The sequence below is a fragment of the Heloderma suspectum genome, chromosome 8 (genome assembly GCF_057233095.1).
Source record: "Heloderma suspectum isolate Gila_16-S chromosome 8, 16-S_ref, whole genome shotgun sequence".
Classification (NCBI taxonomy): domain Eukaryota; kingdom Metazoa; phylum Chordata; class Lepidosauria; order Squamata; family Helodermatidae; genus Heloderma; species Heloderma suspectum.
In genome coordinates this window covers 13,945,084-13,963,685 of record NC_139465.1, presented here as the reverse complement: position 1 = coordinate 13,963,685, position 18,602 = coordinate 13,945,084, and the positions used below count along the sequence as shown (strand labels likewise).

The window sequence follows — 18,602 nt, the reverse complement described above, 5'->3', positions numbered from 1 at the left end:
GAGTCTGACCTGCAGAATCTGCTGTAGAGCAACCACCTCAGGCCATCAGCAGTCTGTGGACTTTAGGATGTTTGTTTAACTTTCCTGAAATTTACGCATGTAAATACTTAGGAAAATACGTTTCTGCTGAGGAAACATTGAATGGAATGGGAGACAATACGCTAAATGCTACGTACTAAGGTAAATTATGTAAATACTTATGCAATTATTTGTGGATTTTTCTGCATGACGGAAAAATATATATTTGCATCCACCTGTGACTGTCTGAGCGGATGACGGAACAAAAGGCACCTGACAATCCATGAAACACAGACAGAGCAGATTTTATACAGTCTGTACATCCCTATGGCCACCTCTGGGTTTGGAGGTGGCCGCCTATCCTCCTGATAGGATTGCTCTCTTCATGTTTTTATTTGCAAACACAACAATAACAACAATATGAACACGAAAGCAAAAGGGGGAGAGAGAAAAAGAGGGGGGAAAGGGTTTAACAATTTCATTCCATTTATTTGTTTATTTGTTTAGTTATTACATTTCTATACCGCCCAAAAGCTGAAGCTCTCTGGGCAGTGCACAAGGAAAACCACAAAATATATCAGAAAATACAATATAAAATGCCAAAGGTTAAAAACTACAGTATAAAAGTAGAAACCAAAATAGAACATAGCAGCAATACAGGGATTTAAAGTACAGTAACAGATTTAAAACAACAGAGCTAAAAGACTAAAATGCCTGGGAAAATAAAAAGAGCTTCACCTGGCACTGGAGAGAGATGCCAGGTAAGCTTGTCTGGGAAGCTCACTCCACAACCAGGGTGCCACAGAAGAAAAGGCCCTCTTCTTACATATGTTAATATAAGCAGACGGTATATCTAAATAAGCATCCATGTGAAATTGACGGCTGCAGGAGATACATTCAAATGCGGCAAGAGCTACTTATGTTTAAACTGGAATTGGAAAGGGCAGCCCTTCAAATGCAGGACGCCTTCAAATAGGGGAATGTCCTCTGTTAAATAAGATGCATGGCTACCCAATTCAAGAGCTGTTCATAGAACTACCCTCCATGAAGGCCTCAGGAAAGGATTCCACAAATAAGTTGGAGTAGGAGTAAAAAGCAGAGCTGTGTGGAAATGGCCTCTCGAAATTCTCCACACTATTTGCGGGCCAAAAAACTGGGGGAACATTTCACTGACTTTCTCCAAGGGAAGGAGAAATTCTCCAACAGTTTCTCCGGGGGTGTAGATAGCCATTTGCAGTGGCAGTAGGACAGCTTCTTTCTTTTTTCTTTCTTTTTTTTGTTTTCTACTGCTGTAAGTTGTAATGGAGGCAGCAATGGGGTCACCATTTTGCATCCCTGGCAATTACCTGGCCTTAGTGATGCTCCAGGACCATAGTGGAGGAGGGACAAAGGTGTCCAGTCCACTACAAAATAAAAATAAAAATGGTGGAGAATACTTGGAGAAAATTCTGCAAAGTGATCTTCTATTATTTTAGGGTATGTGTGAGTGAGAGAAATTTATCAGAAAAAACAGTCTTCTAAAGAATTTTGGCTCAGTTCTAGTAAAAGAAGATTTCTCTGCTTTATCTGTACAGTGCATTTCTTTGGTGACAAAATGACTTCAAATATGCATGTCTGTGTGTGCGCGCACACATTCACCTGTCATGTAAGAGATCCTTTTGATGAAGCCTCTTCCTCCCCCCACCCTTTAAGCTTTTAAGATAATCTCTGAGAAATCATCAAACTATCAAAAGAAATCAATGAATCAGAAAAGGTTCCCATCATCCCTAACAAAAATCCATAACTTTTGCATTTTAATAGAGACACTACAAGACTGTACCAGTCATTTTCCTTCTGATGTGTTCCTTTGATTTCACTCTTATCTCGCCGAACTCTTGACTTGCCTGAGAAAAGGGATTATTGAATTGTATGTCTCCCTCAGATGCTCTTGATCATTCAAGTAGCCTGTACTTAAGGATGTTACAGACTCCGCACAGCTCCTGGCTCCTGTAGAAATCATCAGGGACTGTCATCTTAATATTAATTGGGTCTTGTGCAGGAATCTCAATACTGCAAGGGAGGGGGGAGTTGCTTTTGGGGAGAAAGAGAGAGAGAGAGAGAGAGAAGATTATGCCCAAAGCTAGATATAAAGACAAACATATTTAGCACAACAATTATGATAATTGCAGAAACACTCTGCTGAGAAATAAGTCAATCTGATTAAGGAGCACTTCTGCATGATCAAATATTAATCTGCCGTCTTCACTCTAACCTGGTTTGCACATAAGAGGCTTCTTATGGCTTTATGTATTTAGTAGATTGGAGGACACTGAACTCGCTGTACCTAGTAATATGGTACATCCATGTCATACAGTAAAAGGATCTTGAAAGAATGTAAGCCACTTAAATTAAAAATAGACACGTCCCAGGCAGAATCATAAAACTTCAATTGAAATGAAAATAGAGTCAATCCATCAGAGTTCTTTTAAACACTGAAAGCTCAGAGGAGGCTAATTGAAGCCAATTCCCACCCACCCTCCCTTCCATTTTGCAACATAAGAATTATAAATATTTTTTTCTTGGTTAATAACATCTTAATCTCTACAATCATCATCCTCATAACTAAAACATCCGGACACTGACTTACAAGAGTTCCAGACAGGCTTAATGCTCACCACAGATAGATTAGGGGATGATATATGTATAAATCAGGCTAAGTATGAAATTTAATTTTGTTTCAAAACAGATTCATCTAGAGTGGTTTAAAGCACATGATAAACTGTTTATTCTCTGCTTTATGGTATCTTTGTGACATGATTCTACTTAGCAAGGAACTCTGTTGATTTTGTGCGCTATTACAGGAGTACTCAACATCAGATAAGCAACCTGTGGCTGGAGTTATGCTATCAAAAACATGAAAAGGAGTGAAATGCCTCATTTTGATAAAACATCTCACCCTTTGAAAAGTGCTAGCCTGAGTGTTCAAGAAAATCTTTGGTGAAATCTACTTCCCCCAAGTCAGACTGTTTGTGTTTGAAACAATACACAATTGCAGAGACGATCACATGCAATAGTTTTGCAATTACGAACAAGTTCAGCTAAATGCATGGATTTATGCTGATATTCAGACAATATCTGAATGCATATTGAAGCAAAAGAACAAAGCTCTGGCAAACAAATGAGAGAGATGCATGACACAATCCTGGTCCATTAAAATCAATGGCAGCTCTTTGATTTCAATTGGTTGTGGATTATGGATGCCCACCAAAAGTTGATAACATAGAAGAGTACTCCTAAGAACTATGCATGCAAAATTATACACATCTTTCCCCAGCTGTATTTTCCACGATGACCTGACCTTTCAATTTTCATGTCTTCCTCAATAGCTGGCAGCACATTTTTGTAAGACTTAAAATATACACAATTCTTTGTAGATGGAGACACACAGTATGCTAAAGCTATAATCCTAAACACAATTTGAAGGTAATTTCTTTTGAAATGAACAGCATCTACTCTCAAATAAATGTGTTTATGACTTGGGTATTAGTCTGAGACTTATAAAGTTTTGATTTAAAAAAAAAAGTTTATAAACTGCTCCCTAACCTTCTGTAAATTGTTTATACATCTTATTTATTAAGAATTGACCACATCTACACTTTGCAGAAGGTAAATCTTCCCAGCATGGCTTATCTCCCAGAGTAATTAGCCTGGCGTTTCTGCTTTATTAACTCTGATACAACAGAGTCCTGCCCTCTGTCACCAGGGGTACTAATAGATGATAATCAGGACAATTTGGAAACCATACAAATTAAATGATGGAGTGAGGAGAAGTGAAGTCTCCCAGCAGGTTCAAGGACAAATGGGGCATGCTCATCTAAATATGCCTTTTCCAAGTGCCTAGATACGAGCAATTCGGTAAAAGGAGCAAGTTTATTATGAGGCATTGCCTTTTACATTTCCCCTGTAGTGTACTTAAGGGGATAATGGTAACTCTTGCAAGAGAAGCTGATTAATTTTGTTCTATACATCTCACAAGGTAAACATTCCCCATGCACAACAGCAAAAGTTTAGAAAGCTTTTTGAATCCTACACAGTTTTGGAGTTGAGACTTGATTTTGTATAAAGAAAGTTAGCGTACTTAGTTTTCAAAATATAATTAAAAGTGGTGGTGGGGGGAAAATGTTTATATTTTGTGTGGCATATACAGCACATGCCTTTCTATTGTGAATATTTCAACAGGTCTTCCGTGCAATCACCTTCGAAATATTTAGCACCTAACATTTGCTTTGGAATACTATTGAACTTATTATACTATATTTCTAGCAAGCACACACTACTTTCCAAATATTCATGGACTCTTCATTTGCAAGTGGGAAAAAAGGAACTCCAGTTCTACAGAATTTAAATAATTTATTGAACACTTATGTGTTCCTCCTGTACAGAATTTGTCTTGCCTATATTGCCATCCTTAGGCAAGTAACATGGATTTTAAAGAAAAATCTGTTTACACGTGTAGTTTTATGTTTTAACTTCAAAAATGTTTCTCTGCCTTTTCCCCCATTCCACCCACACATCATAAAGAACATGCCAAGTACAAATCTCTGTTTGGAATCTAGGAAATGATCTGAGGAAAGTATAGAATATTATTTAAAAATATACCTAATGTATCAGTATATCATATCACAGATTAGCCATTTCCAGTGATTATTGTAGTCGAAAAGATCCAAGGCTGGAATCACAGTCTAGGTAAGAAGAAAAATGGAATTACATACAGTGTGCAAAACTGTGTCCAGCCTTTGTTTCAAGTTAAGTCAAAGCTTCATATTAAATCCATGTTACCACAAGAATCCATATGAATGTCTAAAGAGAACTTTATACTGTGGGCTTGTTTTGTTTTATTGCTCATCACATTTCTTTTCATAAAGACAAACCAAATAGATTATTCGAATTCTTAATATGTTTTATCAGTTCTATATTGTGCTTCCCTTTAACCAAAAAATTTGCAGCTCTTATTTTATAATTTTGCATTACAAGCCTGCTGATTTTCAAAAGATCTGTCTTTAAATGTCCTTGTTCATACACTTGGAAAAGAAATGCCCTTGGTGGTCATTTGTAGTTGCTACAGTAACATCCCCCCAAACCTAGAGTTTACATATTGTTTATGGAAGGGGCATACAATTATTTCATCGTCTATTGTCTATAGTGCATGTTTTTTTTAATGATGGGGTTGGTGGGGAAGTTAACAGTATAAAATTGCAAATAGCCATTATGAAGCATTCCCATGGAATGTCCACTTACATATAATACAAGTCTCCAGACATCTGTTTACTGCTAGAAGCCAGAGAGATTTCAGAAAGGGTAAAAAAAAAAATATTTGTAGGAGTAAAGTTACAGGAAACACAGAAGGGAAGACACTAAACTAATCAACCAATTTCATTCTGATCTGATATGAAGAATTGGCACATTTCTATTTATTCCATCCTGGCTGAAGATTTGGCAGTTCACTATTTCTCAGCCTTGAATCCATTTAATGTACACTGTTTTCCTTTTATAGGGCCCCGAATCCATTATTTGAAACAAAGCTGTATACATATAACCCTAACCAGTTGCTGAAGACGCGTACAGGCTACTGTTTGTTTGCTATGAGGAAAGCTTGTCTTATGGCACAAATTAAAAACATTGTACTTGTCACAGGCTAATACAGGCAGACTGAAAACCTAGGAATGATCCAATCTACAATTCAAATTATCTCCATTTTCCTCCTTGCATCAGATTTGTATATTCTTTAATCCATTACAAAATTAAGTTGAGGATCTTTACAGTGCAACCCAATTGCAGTATGGAAACACACACGTGCGCGCGCACACACACACACACACACACACACACAATGCATTGTTTTATCTAGCTGGCTTATGCTAAATAGTTAAATAGTCCTAGGGTGAATATTCACCATACAGCTTTGTCATATTAACAGATTATATTATATTAACCCGCCCAATAATGGATTAAAAAAAAATCCAATCAAAACTTCCTCCCTACTTCTGTACTAGAAAGTTTAGTTCCTGATATTACTTACAGTTCTTAGTATTTCTTTTTCCCCCTCTCAATATGAACAAGCTTTTGATTTGGAGGGAGAAATTTTCACCCCTTATTGTAAGTGAACTGAATAGCAATGTGAGCTTAAGTGGGCACTCTTTCCTAGTCCAAGCAAAGAAAGCCAATGCAGGGCACATTATAACATCTAAAGACTAAAAACACAGCCAGTAAAATCGTCTTCCAGACCAAAGGAAATCGCTACTTAATTCCACAAACGTTTGTTTCAACTCAAGAATTGCATTAGAAACTTTTAGTCATTAGTGGTCTCGTTCAATCATATGCTGCCGGCGAGGCGATGGCATTTTATAAGATGCTGTACAGCACCATCTGCTGGTTTAACAATGGGGTCATAGAATGCCACTCTCAGGAAAACAGGATCTGTTATTGTGTCCAATGCTGGATATCTAAAATCAGGTATCCCACTTAACAAAACCTCATCCAGCACAGTCCCCTTGTTGAAACTGGTTAGCAAGAGGCAATGAAAGAAAGATATTTTTTGAGTAATATCGGAAAATATTCCAGGAATGATCAAATGTCACCATGGGGGGTGGGGGAGATATTTCTGTTGTGGTTCAAACTGATCACTTCTGCTGTCATAGTTCCCTTCCAGGGCTGGCCCAAGATATTTTGCTATGTGAGACGAAGAAGATGGTGACCCCTCCCATTTCCACATCCAGACGTGGGCTGGACACGCACTTGAGTTGAATCTTATTTCAATGGTGGTGATGGGCAGTGTCTTCCCCCGCACATGAGGACAGCAGGCAGGCCATATGGCACACCCTACCCTCTCATCCAACACCTTGCTACCACCTCCCAGCATCTGCTACCTGAGGCAGCTGCGTCACACTGCCTAATAATAAAAGGGCTGACCTTGTTTCCTTCTCATCTTCTGAAAACATCCTTGTAAGCAAGGATGCTTAACGAATTTGATTTTTATGGATTCTAATATGCACAGACCTGTTCTGCCGCTCCTGGGTTAATATGCATGTTGGAATTCAGTAATCCACTGGTTTTCACGCTTCCTGAAAGTTTTGGCACAATTGCTAGTTCAAAATAACCATATCTAAATAAGTTTAAAACATACATTTTGATGGAAATAAGTTTATAATTGTGGGGGAGAAAATGTGTTTTTAAATATGTATTTTTTATGTGAATAGTTGTGGTGTAGTTTTGTTTGTTTCTTTTTAAATTGCAGAGGTAAACCAGGAAAAGAGACAGAACAGACTTCTGGGTGAACTCATGCAAAAGTCACTGATTTGCTCATCACTGCTTGGAAGGCCCAAGCACATGCTCCCCAACTGTCCTTGTTTGTTCTGTTGGGGGGCTTCTGTTGGGGGTCCCTGCTCCTGATAAAACACTGTCCCTAAGCTGTTGGGTTTTTTTTCTCTTTTGAATGAAATTTGGTGGTGGTGGGGTGTTAGTGGTGTGATGGAGCTAGGGTCAAAGCATGGGAGGTTTTGATTAGCAGGGATAATGACATCATCTGCCACTTCCACCCCTTCAGACTTCCCTGTTCGCTCTGTGTAGTCCTAAGAGAAGCTGGCGGGGCGGAGGGATGGGATGGATTTTCCCAGCAGCAGCACTTTGTTGTGAGCTATCTTTTGCACACATACATAATACACACACTAGGAATATCTGAGAGTTCTATTGGGGGGGGGGACCCAATAGATTTTTCCAGTTCGGCCCTGGTGGATTTTGTTCCATTTCCCCCCGATAATGGTGTCAACTCAGTCTGTCATGAGTTGATCCAACAGCGAGTTGATTTCATTTTTTTTAAAAAATGGTGGCAATTTGCATCTTGAAATGTGCACAAATGGGATAGTGTGTGTGTGTGTGTGTGTGTGTGTGTGATCTCTCTCTCTCTCTCTCATGGGTTTGGATTTCATGGGCTTGTTTAACAGAGTAATTGAATTTTGGATATTATTCAGTTAGCAAACAAGCCACTAACAACAACCCAGACCTTACACCATGTCAACATCTAATGTAAAATCAAAGCACGGGTTATGAGTTCAAACCATTTTCAAATGAATAAATGGGCCCCAGAAGTTATGCTTTCCCTGATAATAACATACCAAGGGTGAAATCCTTTACCCACTTACTTGGCAGTATTCCTCATTGTACTCAGTGGGACTTACTTCTGAGTAGACACATATAGGTTTACACTGTAGATGAAAGGAAAGTCCAGTATAGTATATGAAGCTTTACAAAATGCATTTAGCAGTGCAGTGTAAAACAATAACATATAATAGCAATTATTAATAAAATAATACAACATGTCATTTATGATTTCTCATTCCATTTTTCCTCCAACTGCAGATAGTCTGTACCTCTGCTTCAGTTATCACTGCTTTCCAAAATTGCTAGCTCCCTTGAACCTTTTTTTGCATTTAGACTGCAGTTGTATACCTACTTGCCTGGGAAGCAGCCCCACTGAACTCAATAGGTCTTGATTCTGCATATATATATATATATATTATATATATATATATGCAGGCTTGCTTGGTCAATCTCATACCACAATTGCCTCTCCCCCCACCCACCCCCCAGGGGTTGGTGTGGAAGGTCTGAATCTGTTTGGAAACAGTCCACCTCATGTGCCAGTTTCCCTGCAGAATCACCCCTCACCCCACTAGCCCACTAAATAGCATTTTTGTTGGGGTCAGCCCACCAAATATGTGGGAAACAGGGTGAACTGGGCAAAGAATGCCCTTTCACTTTCTCAACAGTGCAAAACTGGAGCCCCATATTTCTCACTCCTGAGGTTCAGGGGTAGAATTACTTAGGTAGATTTGAAAAACCTACAAAGATCTTGAAGGTCAACCATGCTTCCTGCTACCACCTTCGTTTTTCCAAGCTGCGCCTTCAGAAAGGGAAAGGAAAAAAATGGCCGCTTTTAAAATGAATGAATGAATGAATAAGCTAGCTAGCCAACTCATTTTGTTTCTGGTGTGCTGCTAATTCTGATCAAAACATAGTTTTTGAACTGGTTAGGCTGTGTTTGTCTTGATTTCCCTTCTCTGCAAAATTCTTAAGACTTTGTGGACAGATTGAAGGTAGGAGTGGTTACTTTTCTCCTTTTACGAATCAACACAGCATCTTGTCTTTACAGTTAACTATTTTCTTCCCCTTTCGTCAAAGAGGAACTGGGGAGGACAGGAGACTGGTGGGAAGAGAAAAACTGAATGAAACTCTGTTAGTTGCCATGGCAACAAATGGCTTGTTGTTGACAGTATTTGGTCAGCTATTACTTGCTCCAGGGTAGAAGTTTCCTTGTGTGCCCATATAGATATAACTGCAAAGTTTAATATGTGAGTATCCAACACCCACCCACCCCAACACATACAATAACAACTGAGTAGGAAAGAGTCTATATACATCTTAGATTTTATCTTCTGATTTCCCTTTTTCCTCAAGTGAGATAAAATCTAAAATCCCGATAAAGGACATCAGACCCACCAAGTTCCTTGTTACTATTGCACTCTTCCACTGATCAGAAGCTGCTGCATATTAATGCAAAATAAAAACTGCAAAACTAAAATTACTTGTAAGTCAGATTCACTGAACACAATGGGTTTTTCATTTGAGTAGATATGACTGTACTTTACTTTCTTCAGTAGAACTCAAGGAGTACTATCAATGCAGAGAAATGCTCACCTGGCTTATCTCAAGCTTCTCATATGGAGATGGAACTACCATCTTTTCCAGCTGAATTTCTGCCTGCATTTCCTGGAGGTAATGGAAGCACAGTAATTGGAGAGCCCCATGTAAAACATGTTCTAAGATTAGAATGTGGACATGTCAGTCACTCAGCCAAACTCCCCCTGCCCCACTGATAGTCAGCATTAAGAGAAAGGAAACCAAAGGACACTTTTGGGAAAGGAGACAGAATGTCTGCAAAAGTCCAAGTAGGTAATGATGAAGCCTTATTGAGGCCCTGGTTTGGTTCTGCGGTTCTGGTCACTTTGTGGGGGGAAACCCATTTTGCCTTAGGAAGCAGCATAAATGGTACAAGAGGGTCCCCAGCTTTAGGCTTTGGCCAAATCCAGTGCTATCTATATATCTATATATTTGTATCTGTATCTATATCTATATCTGTATCTGTATCTATATCAATCTTCCACTTCTATCTCAGAGCTAAAAGAGAAATGTTTTGGCATGATAATTGAAACAACTGAGTGATTTGGTAGAGAAATAGTTATCCCCAATAATTCCATTAGAGGGCTTTGGTAGCTACAACATCTGGGAAGTTTTTGTTTAATGGCTGTTTATATACACATCTGTGTTTAAAATAGATTTGGTGCAGAGAGCTTTGCTGACTCTAAGCTTATCCTTCTTAGAGAATAATTTAAAACATCATCATCGTTGTCGTTGTCATCGTTGTTAGTCAAAGAAAATGCAACACAAGAAAAATGATGCACATGACTAAGTTTTACTTAACACCTGTCTCCCCCCCACCCACTCCCCAAGTAAATTAACCTTGTTTTAAAACTTTGGCCAGTATCCATCTCTGTTATTCCGTTAGCGCAAATGACATTGTGCTTGTAGAAACTAGGTTCCAAACTGTATGCAGGAGGGGAACCCAACTAAAGTTATGTTTACGCAAGTGTGGTTGTGCAAGCAGTTGTGCATTGCACTTGTGAAACCCATTGTGCAACAGGTTGTGCATTATATTTGCACAACTAATTCTACAACCGGTTGTGCAAGTGAAATGCACAAACACTTGAGCAACAGGAAGATTCATCAGAGCTCCACTGGCGCAATTGAGTTTGTGGAATAACACTGTTGGATACTGTCCTCAGTAGTTATTGTGTGTTGTTGTGGTGGTGGTGGTTGTTATCCTATACTTCTTCATCCAAGGAGGTCAGAGTAATGTACATAGTTTCCACACCCCACACTTTATCCTCACAATAAATATGTACGTTAGGGATGAGGTAGAAATGTGTTTGGTTCACATTTCAATCCCAAGTTACTTATTTTTGCACCTTCAAACCAATACACAAACTGAAACTCAGCTATCCTTCAGAATTTATAAGGGTGTCGTAAGCATTCAAGCAGAGATTGGTGGTGCTACTCATGAGCTGGTTGAGGCAGTACAGCTTCCAGGTTTTGGGAGGCCCTTGGGCAAGAGACCCTCAATGAGTCTACCTACTCACCACCACTGAGACTTGCTGCTATGGCTCTTGTTCTGCTTTCTCACCATTGCTACCATTTGCTTGCTTGGCAAGCGGAGAATCAGTGAGCATGCAGACAGTGGCACCGACTCCTCATCTTTCTGACCATAGTCTGGGCCAGAGCGAGAGGCAGGTGAACAAGCAGGTTGCAGTGGTGAAAAGGAGGAGCAAGTCCAGGGTCTCTCATCAGTGGGCCCTGCTGGGCTGTGGGCCCTTGGCAGGTGCCCGACCATGCCAGCCCTTGACACCAGCCCTGGGTCGAGGTGAGAACAGTTCTGCTTACAGTCTGCTGCCAGCAGAGTGAGCAGGGCTGTGCTTGTCTTTATCCTATATGAGCTGCTGCCTCTCAGTTACCTTTGAGTCAGGGGAAGTCTGTAGCAGTGGTGGGAACCCCCAGAGCCCCAGTGGAGCATCTTCTTTTTTCTTTCTGCCAGGGGCTGTAACTCTCAGAGTCTCTGGTGGAAACCTGACATTACCTGGCTGCCTCCTAAAGGTAGTTTTCAGTTGCAGCAGTAGCTGTGGCAGAGGAGGGCACCTTGCCAATACCTCTGAGTCTTGACAAGCATTGGATCAGCATGCTGGCAAAGGCTCCACCCCTTATAGGACAAGCAGTGGGGTGTGCATGCCTCCCTAACAGAGTTGTGCATCATATGCATGCCTCTGCGCAAAAAGCAGGAGAGGGGCTATATATTCCCTAGAACTTGGCTACTCCGGGCCAAATGCAGATGTTGCATGTTTGAATGCTTCCGTATGTGTCTGTGAGTGTTTATAATAGGGGTGAACGAAAGTCACTTACCTTTTCTCGCAGCTTTTTCGCGGTGGGGGGGAGCGCTTCGCTGCTCCCCCCGCGAAGTTCAGGCCGGGGGGGGAGGCTTCCCGCCTCGCCCGGCCGAAATTCAGGCTGGGGGGGGAGGCTTCCCGCCTTGCCCGGCCGAAATTCAGGCCGGGGAGGAGGCTTCCCGCCTCGCCCGGCCGCGAACACGAAAGTAAAAAAAAAAAAAAGTCCCCTGATAGGCTACGTGACGATTCACGTAGCCTATCACGGCTAGATCTGGAAAGTCAGCCGTGATAGGCTACGTGAATCATCACGTAGCCTATCACGGGTGACTTAAAAAAAAAAAAAAAAGCGCGTACGCGAATGGCGGCCCCCATAGGGAGCCGCCATTCGCGTTCCTTATTTAGTTGCTGTAGTCTACGTCAATGTTTACGTAGACTACGGCGAAAATAAGGGCAACGCAAATAGCGTTGCCCTTATTTTCGCCGTAGTCTATGTAAACATTGACGTAGACTACAGCGACCAAATAAGGAAGGGGAATGGCGGCTCCCTATGGGGGCCGCCATTATCCGTACACACTTTTTTTTTTTAAAGTCACCCGTGATAGGCTACGTGACGATTCACGTAGCCTATCATGGCTGACTTTGCAAATCTTGCCGTGATAGGCTACGTGAATCGTCACGTAGCCTATCAGGGGACGTGTTTTTTTTTTTCTTTCACTGCAATGGCCGGGGCGGCAGCCGGTCGAAAGACCGGCTTCCGCTCCCACCCCGCTCGAACACCGGACGAACCGCCAGCCGGACCCGCCGCCGGGAGGGACATTCAGGGAAGGTAAGTCCCGTCCCGGGGGGGGCGGGGGGCGGGGGGGCGGAGGATTTCTCCCTGAAACTTGTTCGGGGGGCCGAACACATTGGCGCTCGGCCCCCCGAAGTTTCGGGGAGAAATTCTCCGCCATCCCTAGTTTATAACTCCCTGCATATACAAAACTAGCATGCAAAGGAGAGGACCAGCCTAAACTAGGGATGCATGAGAAACTCTCTTCAGTTCATTTTTGATCAGGATTTTACCCAGTTCACACCTTCAGGGCTGAACATGGACTCAGATGCTATCTCTGGTCAAAGTCTATACATTTCCAACCTCTCAATTAGGGATGTACGAAACACTTATCTGGCTCTGTTCCAGGGCATCCGCGGTGGGGGGGAGGCACTCTGTCCCTCCCCCCAGAATCCTCCCCAGCTGGCTCCACTCCACAGCGACTCGGTAGAGCCACTGGCCGGGGCCAACCACAGCCGGAATTCCGGCCACTGCCGGGCTGCGGCCACAAATGGCGTCCAGCATACGAGACGCCCTTTGCGTCCCTGCCCTTTGCCATGATTGGCTATGTAAATACTTACGTAGCCTATTACGGCAAAAAGCAGGGGTGCAAATGGCGTAGCAGCCTCCATTTGTGCTCCTGCTCTTTGCCGTGATAGGCTACGTAAGTATTTATGTAGCCTATCATGGCTTGGCAGCCACGCAAATGGCGGCCGCTACAACGGCTGCCATTTGCAGCTGCAGCAGCCCAGCAGCGGCCAGGAGACCAGCCGGAGCCACCGCCGCATCCACCACCACATCCGCCGCCGGAGCCTCCGCATCCACCGCCAGGTACACTCTGTCCCGAGGGGATTCTGCGGGGTGGCGGGGGGGAGGCCATTCCACCACGGATTCCGGGGGCTCGGATTCTAAAGAATCCAGCCTCACTGGAGTGCATGGCAGACTTCTCTGACATCCCTACTCACAATGTGATTTGAGGATCAAAAAAAGAGTGTATGAAAGGATGTGTGTATTTGAAAAATGTGCATGAAAAAAAATGTACTTTTGAAAAATGCACACAAATACATTTCAGTCGATGGGAGAAGAATGCATTCATTTAAAAAAATGTGCACAACTGATGCATTCATTTGGAAAAGATGCATGAAGGTATGCACAGATTTCCATGCAAAAGTAGAAAAACAATGCTCGCAGTAGGATACGGACTTGAGTTCAAATGAGCTTTGAGATGAAATTTGGAGAACTTCAGTGAGCTTGAGTTTTGCTGATTTGCACATCCCTAGCCTGAACCTCCTTTTCTTTCACTTTAAGTATAAATGAATCAATGGAAAATGGATGTTCATGGTCATCTCCAGTGAAGGCACCCCAGACCTCTCTCCATGCATTCAAAGCTATAATTTTCATGGGGCCATTCTACATGTTGTTGTTGTTCAGTCGTTCAGTCGTGTCCGACTCTTCGTGACCCCATGGACCATAGCACGCCAGGCCTTCCTGTCCTGCGCTCTCTCCCGGAGCGTGCTCAAGTTCATATTCATTGCATCCGTGATGCTATCTAGCCATCTCATCCTCTGCCGTCCCCTTCTCCTTTGGCCTTCAGTCTTTCCCAGCATCAGGGTCTTTTCCAGGGAGTTTTCTCTTCGCATTAGGTGGCCAAAATATTGGAGCTTCAGCTTCATTATCTGTCCTTCCAATGAGCACTCAGGGTTGATTTCCTTTAGGATGGACTGATTTGACCTCCTTGCAGTCCAGGGGACTCGTAAGAGTCTTCTCCAGCACTACAGTTCGAAAGCATCAATTCTTCGGCGCTCAGCCTTCCTTATAGTCCAGCTCTCACAGCCATACATTACTACTGGGAAAACCATAGCTTTGATTAGACGGACCTTTGTCGGCAAGGTGATGTCTCTGCTTCTTACTATGCTGTCTAGGTTGGCCATAGCTTTCCTCCCCAGGAGCAAGCGTCTTTTAATTTCATGGCTACAGTCACCATCTGCGGTGATCTTGGAGCCCAAGAAAGTAAAATCTGTCACTGCTTCCATTTCTTCCCCTTCTATATGCCAGGAAGTGATGGGGCCAGATGCCATGATCTTAGTTTTTTTAATGTTGAGTTTCAAACCAGCTTTTGCACTCTCCTCTTTCACCCTCAACAAGAGGCTCTTGAGATCCTCTTCGCTTTCTGCCATTAGGGTGGTATCGTCTGCATATCGGAGGTTGTTGATAATTCTCCCAGCAATCTTAATTCCGACCTCTGATTCATCCAACCCGGCATTTCTCATGATGTACTCTGCATATAAGTTAAATAAGCAGGGTGACAATATGCAGCCTTGTCGTACTCCTTTCCCAATTTTGAACCAATCGGTTGTTCCATGTCTGGTTCTTACTGTTGCTTCTTGACCCTCGTACAGGTTTCTCAGGAGACAGGTAAGGTGGTCTGGTACTCCCATCACTTTCAGAATTTGCCACAGTTTGTTGTGATCCACACAATCAAAGGCTTTAGCGTAGTCAATGAAGCAGAAATAGACGTTTTTCTGGAATTCTCTTGCTTTCTCCATGATGCAGCGAATGTTGGCGATTTGATCTCTAGTTCCTCTGCCTCTTCGAAACCCAGCTTGTACTTCCGGTAGTTCTCGGTTCGCATACTGCTGAAGCCTAGCTTGTAGGATTTTGAGCATCACCTTGCTGGCATGTGAAATGAGCGCAATTGTGCGGTAGTTTGAACACTCTTTGGCGTTGCCCTTCTTTGGAATTGGAATGTAAACTGACCTTTTCCAGTCTTGTGGCCACTGTTGAGTGTTCCAGATTTGTTGACATATTGAATGCAGCACTTTAACATCATCATCTTTTAGGATTTTATATAGTTCGGCTGGAATACTGTCATCTCCGCTAGCTTTGTTGTTACTAATGCTTCCTAAGGCCCACTTGACTTCACTCTCGAGGATGTCCGGCTCAAGTTCAGTGACCGCACTATCATGGCTATCAGGGACATTCAGATCTTTCCTGTATAGTTCTTCTGTGTATTCTTGCCACCTCTTCTTAATCTCATCTGCTTCTGTTAGGTCCCTGCCTTCTTTGTCCTTTATCATGCCCGTCTTTGCACAAAACGTTCCCTTGAGATCTCCAATTTTCTTGAAGAGATCTCTAGTCTTTCCCATTCTGTTGTTTTCCTCCATTTCTTTGCATTGTTCATTTAAGAAGGCCTTCTTGTCTCTCCTTGCTATTCTCTGGAACTCTGCGTTCAGTTGGGTATATCTTCCCCTTTCTCCCTTGCTTTTCACTTCCCTTCTTTCGTGAGCTACTTGTAAAGCCTCCTCAGACAGCCACTTGGCTTTCTTGCATTTCTTTTTCTTTGGGATGGATTTCGTTGCTGCCTCCTGAACAATGTTACGGACCTCCGTCCATAGTTCTTCAGGCACTCTGTCTATCAGGTCTAATCCCTGAAATCTATTCCTCACCTCCACTGTATATTCATCAGGGATATGATTTAGGTCATACCTGAACGGTTTAGTGGTTTTCCCGACGTTCTTCAATTTAAGACGAAATTTTGCAAGAAGCAGCTCATGATCTGAGCCACAGTCAACTCCAGGTCTTGTTTTTACTGACTGTATGGAGCTTCTCCATCTTTGGCTGCAAAGGACATAATCAATCTGATTTCGATATTGACCATCTGGTGACGTCCATGTGTAGAGTCGCCTCTTGTGCTGTTGGAAAAGAGTGTTTGCTATGATCAGCATGTTCTCTTGGCAAAACTCTATTAGCTTTTGTCCTGCTTCATTTTGTACACCAAGGCCATGCCTGCCTGTTATCCCGGTGATTTCTTGACTTCCTACTTTAGCATTCCAATCCCCTATGATGAAGAGGACATCTTTTTTTGGCGTTAGTTCTAGAAGGTGTTGTAGGTCTTCATAGAACCGATCAACCTCAGCTTCTTCGGCCTCAGTGGTTGGGGCATAGACTTGAATTACTGTGATGTTGAATGGTTTGCCTTGGATTCGTACTGAGATCATTCTATCATTTTTAAGATTGTACCCCAGTACTGCTTTTCCCACCCTTTTGTTGACTATGAGTGCTACTCCATTTCTTCTAAGGGATTCTTGCCCACAATAGTAGATATGATGGTCACCTGAATTAAATTCGCCCATGCCTGTCCATTTTAGTTCGCTGATTCCCAAGATGTCGATGTTCAATCTTGCCATCTCCTGTTTGACCACCTCCAGCTTACCTTGATTCATTGATCTGACATTCCAGGTTCCTAAACAATATTGTTCTTTACAGCATCGGATTTTCTTTTCACCACCAGACACATCCACAGCTGAGTGTCCTTTCGGCTTTGGCCCAGCCGCTTCACTCTTTCTGGCGCTACTTGGAAATACCCTCTGCTCTTCCCCAGTAGCATATTGGACACCTTCCGACCTGAGGGGCTCATCTTCCGGCGTCATCTCTTTTAGCCTTGTGATACGTTCCATGGGGTTTTCTTGGCAAGAATACTGGAGTGGGTTGTCATTTCCTTCTCCAGTGGACCACATTTTGTCAGAACTCTCTGCCATGACCTGTCCATCTTGGGTGGCCCTGCACGGCATAGCTTATGGCTTCACTGAGTTACGCAAGCCCCTTCGCCACAACAAGGCAGTGATCCATGAAGGGGATCACATTCTACATAGACTCCTCTATATTCTGGGACTAGGGATGTCCGGATTTTGTGAAATCTGTCCCATGTGCATTTCATGGATTGTGTGGTGTCATTCATTCCATTGTCCGATCACAGACAGAATTGATTTTTTTTTTGTTATGTGGAAAAATACGCAAATAATTCCATAAAATGGTTTACAATACTTTACATAATTTATGTTAGTACATAACATTTAATGTTTTGTCCCCCATTGCTTTCAACTGTTCCCTGCATATATTTACCAGTCTCAGCAGAAACGTGTGTATTTTCCTATGAATACATTTCCGTACATTTAGGAAAAGTTAAAAAAAAAAAAAAGAAGAAGAAAAAAAGATCCAAAAATCCACAGACTCTGTGTGGCTTGACCTGAGGAGGTCAGTCCACAGTGGATTCAGCAGGTTGGATTCTTAGAAATCAAAGCTCATTTTAGTACACCTTGAATCTCTTCATCATCCCTATGTGGGACATAGGATTGCATATTGGCTCAGTGTAAATGTGAGTGTGTAAAGGTAGGGATGGGGTCAACCAGCACAAACCTGACCATTCCCCTCCATGCATTCAGTCACCCAAAGGGTTTTGGGTACAAAACCATTCCAACAAAGACATGTGTCCCACTCAGCCTGCCTGAAGTAATACAGCCTAGAATACTTTTACCACCTGGTCTGCAATTTGTATAGACCAGGAATAAGGAACATGTGGTCCTTATAGTATGCTGTTGTATTGCAGCTCCCATCAGCCCCAGCTTGCATAGACATTGATAAGAGATGAGGGAACCTGAAGGGCCACATTTCCCATCTATGGTATAGTTCAGGAAAGCAAACATCATACCTGCATGGACCATCCAGAACATGAAGAATGCTTCCAAGGGTCATAAGATCTGCCGTACTTGTCAGGATTGAATCTGAGCATGATGTCTAGTAGGTCAGATTCAAAATGGGAACAGCCAGAACAGGGGGAAGCTCCCACCCTAGTGAGCTCAGTTATGGAAGACTTTCTTCCCAAGACCTTGACACACAGATGGCCGAGCCTGAACTCCTGCCCCCCTTTCCTTCTCCATGAGAACCCAGATTTCAGGGGAGGAGAAGAG

The 18,602-nt window shown here is 42.5% G+C and overlaps 1 long non-coding RNA gene across 1 annotated transcript; it reads right to left on the bottom strand.

Annotated features, from left to right (window-relative positions):
- Window positions 1–523: 523 nt before the first annotated feature.
- LOC146338859 (uncharacterized) lies at window positions 524–8,974 on the bottom strand. The gene is made up of 4 exons (XR_014784656.1): window positions 8,899–8,974; window positions 8,196–8,258; window positions 4,657–4,739; window positions 524–2,088 (listed from the first exon to the last, which is right to left on the bottom strand). It is a non-coding gene; the product is annotated as an uncharacterized LOC146338859 (long non-coding RNA).
- Window positions 8,975–18,602: the final 9,628 nt, after the last annotated feature.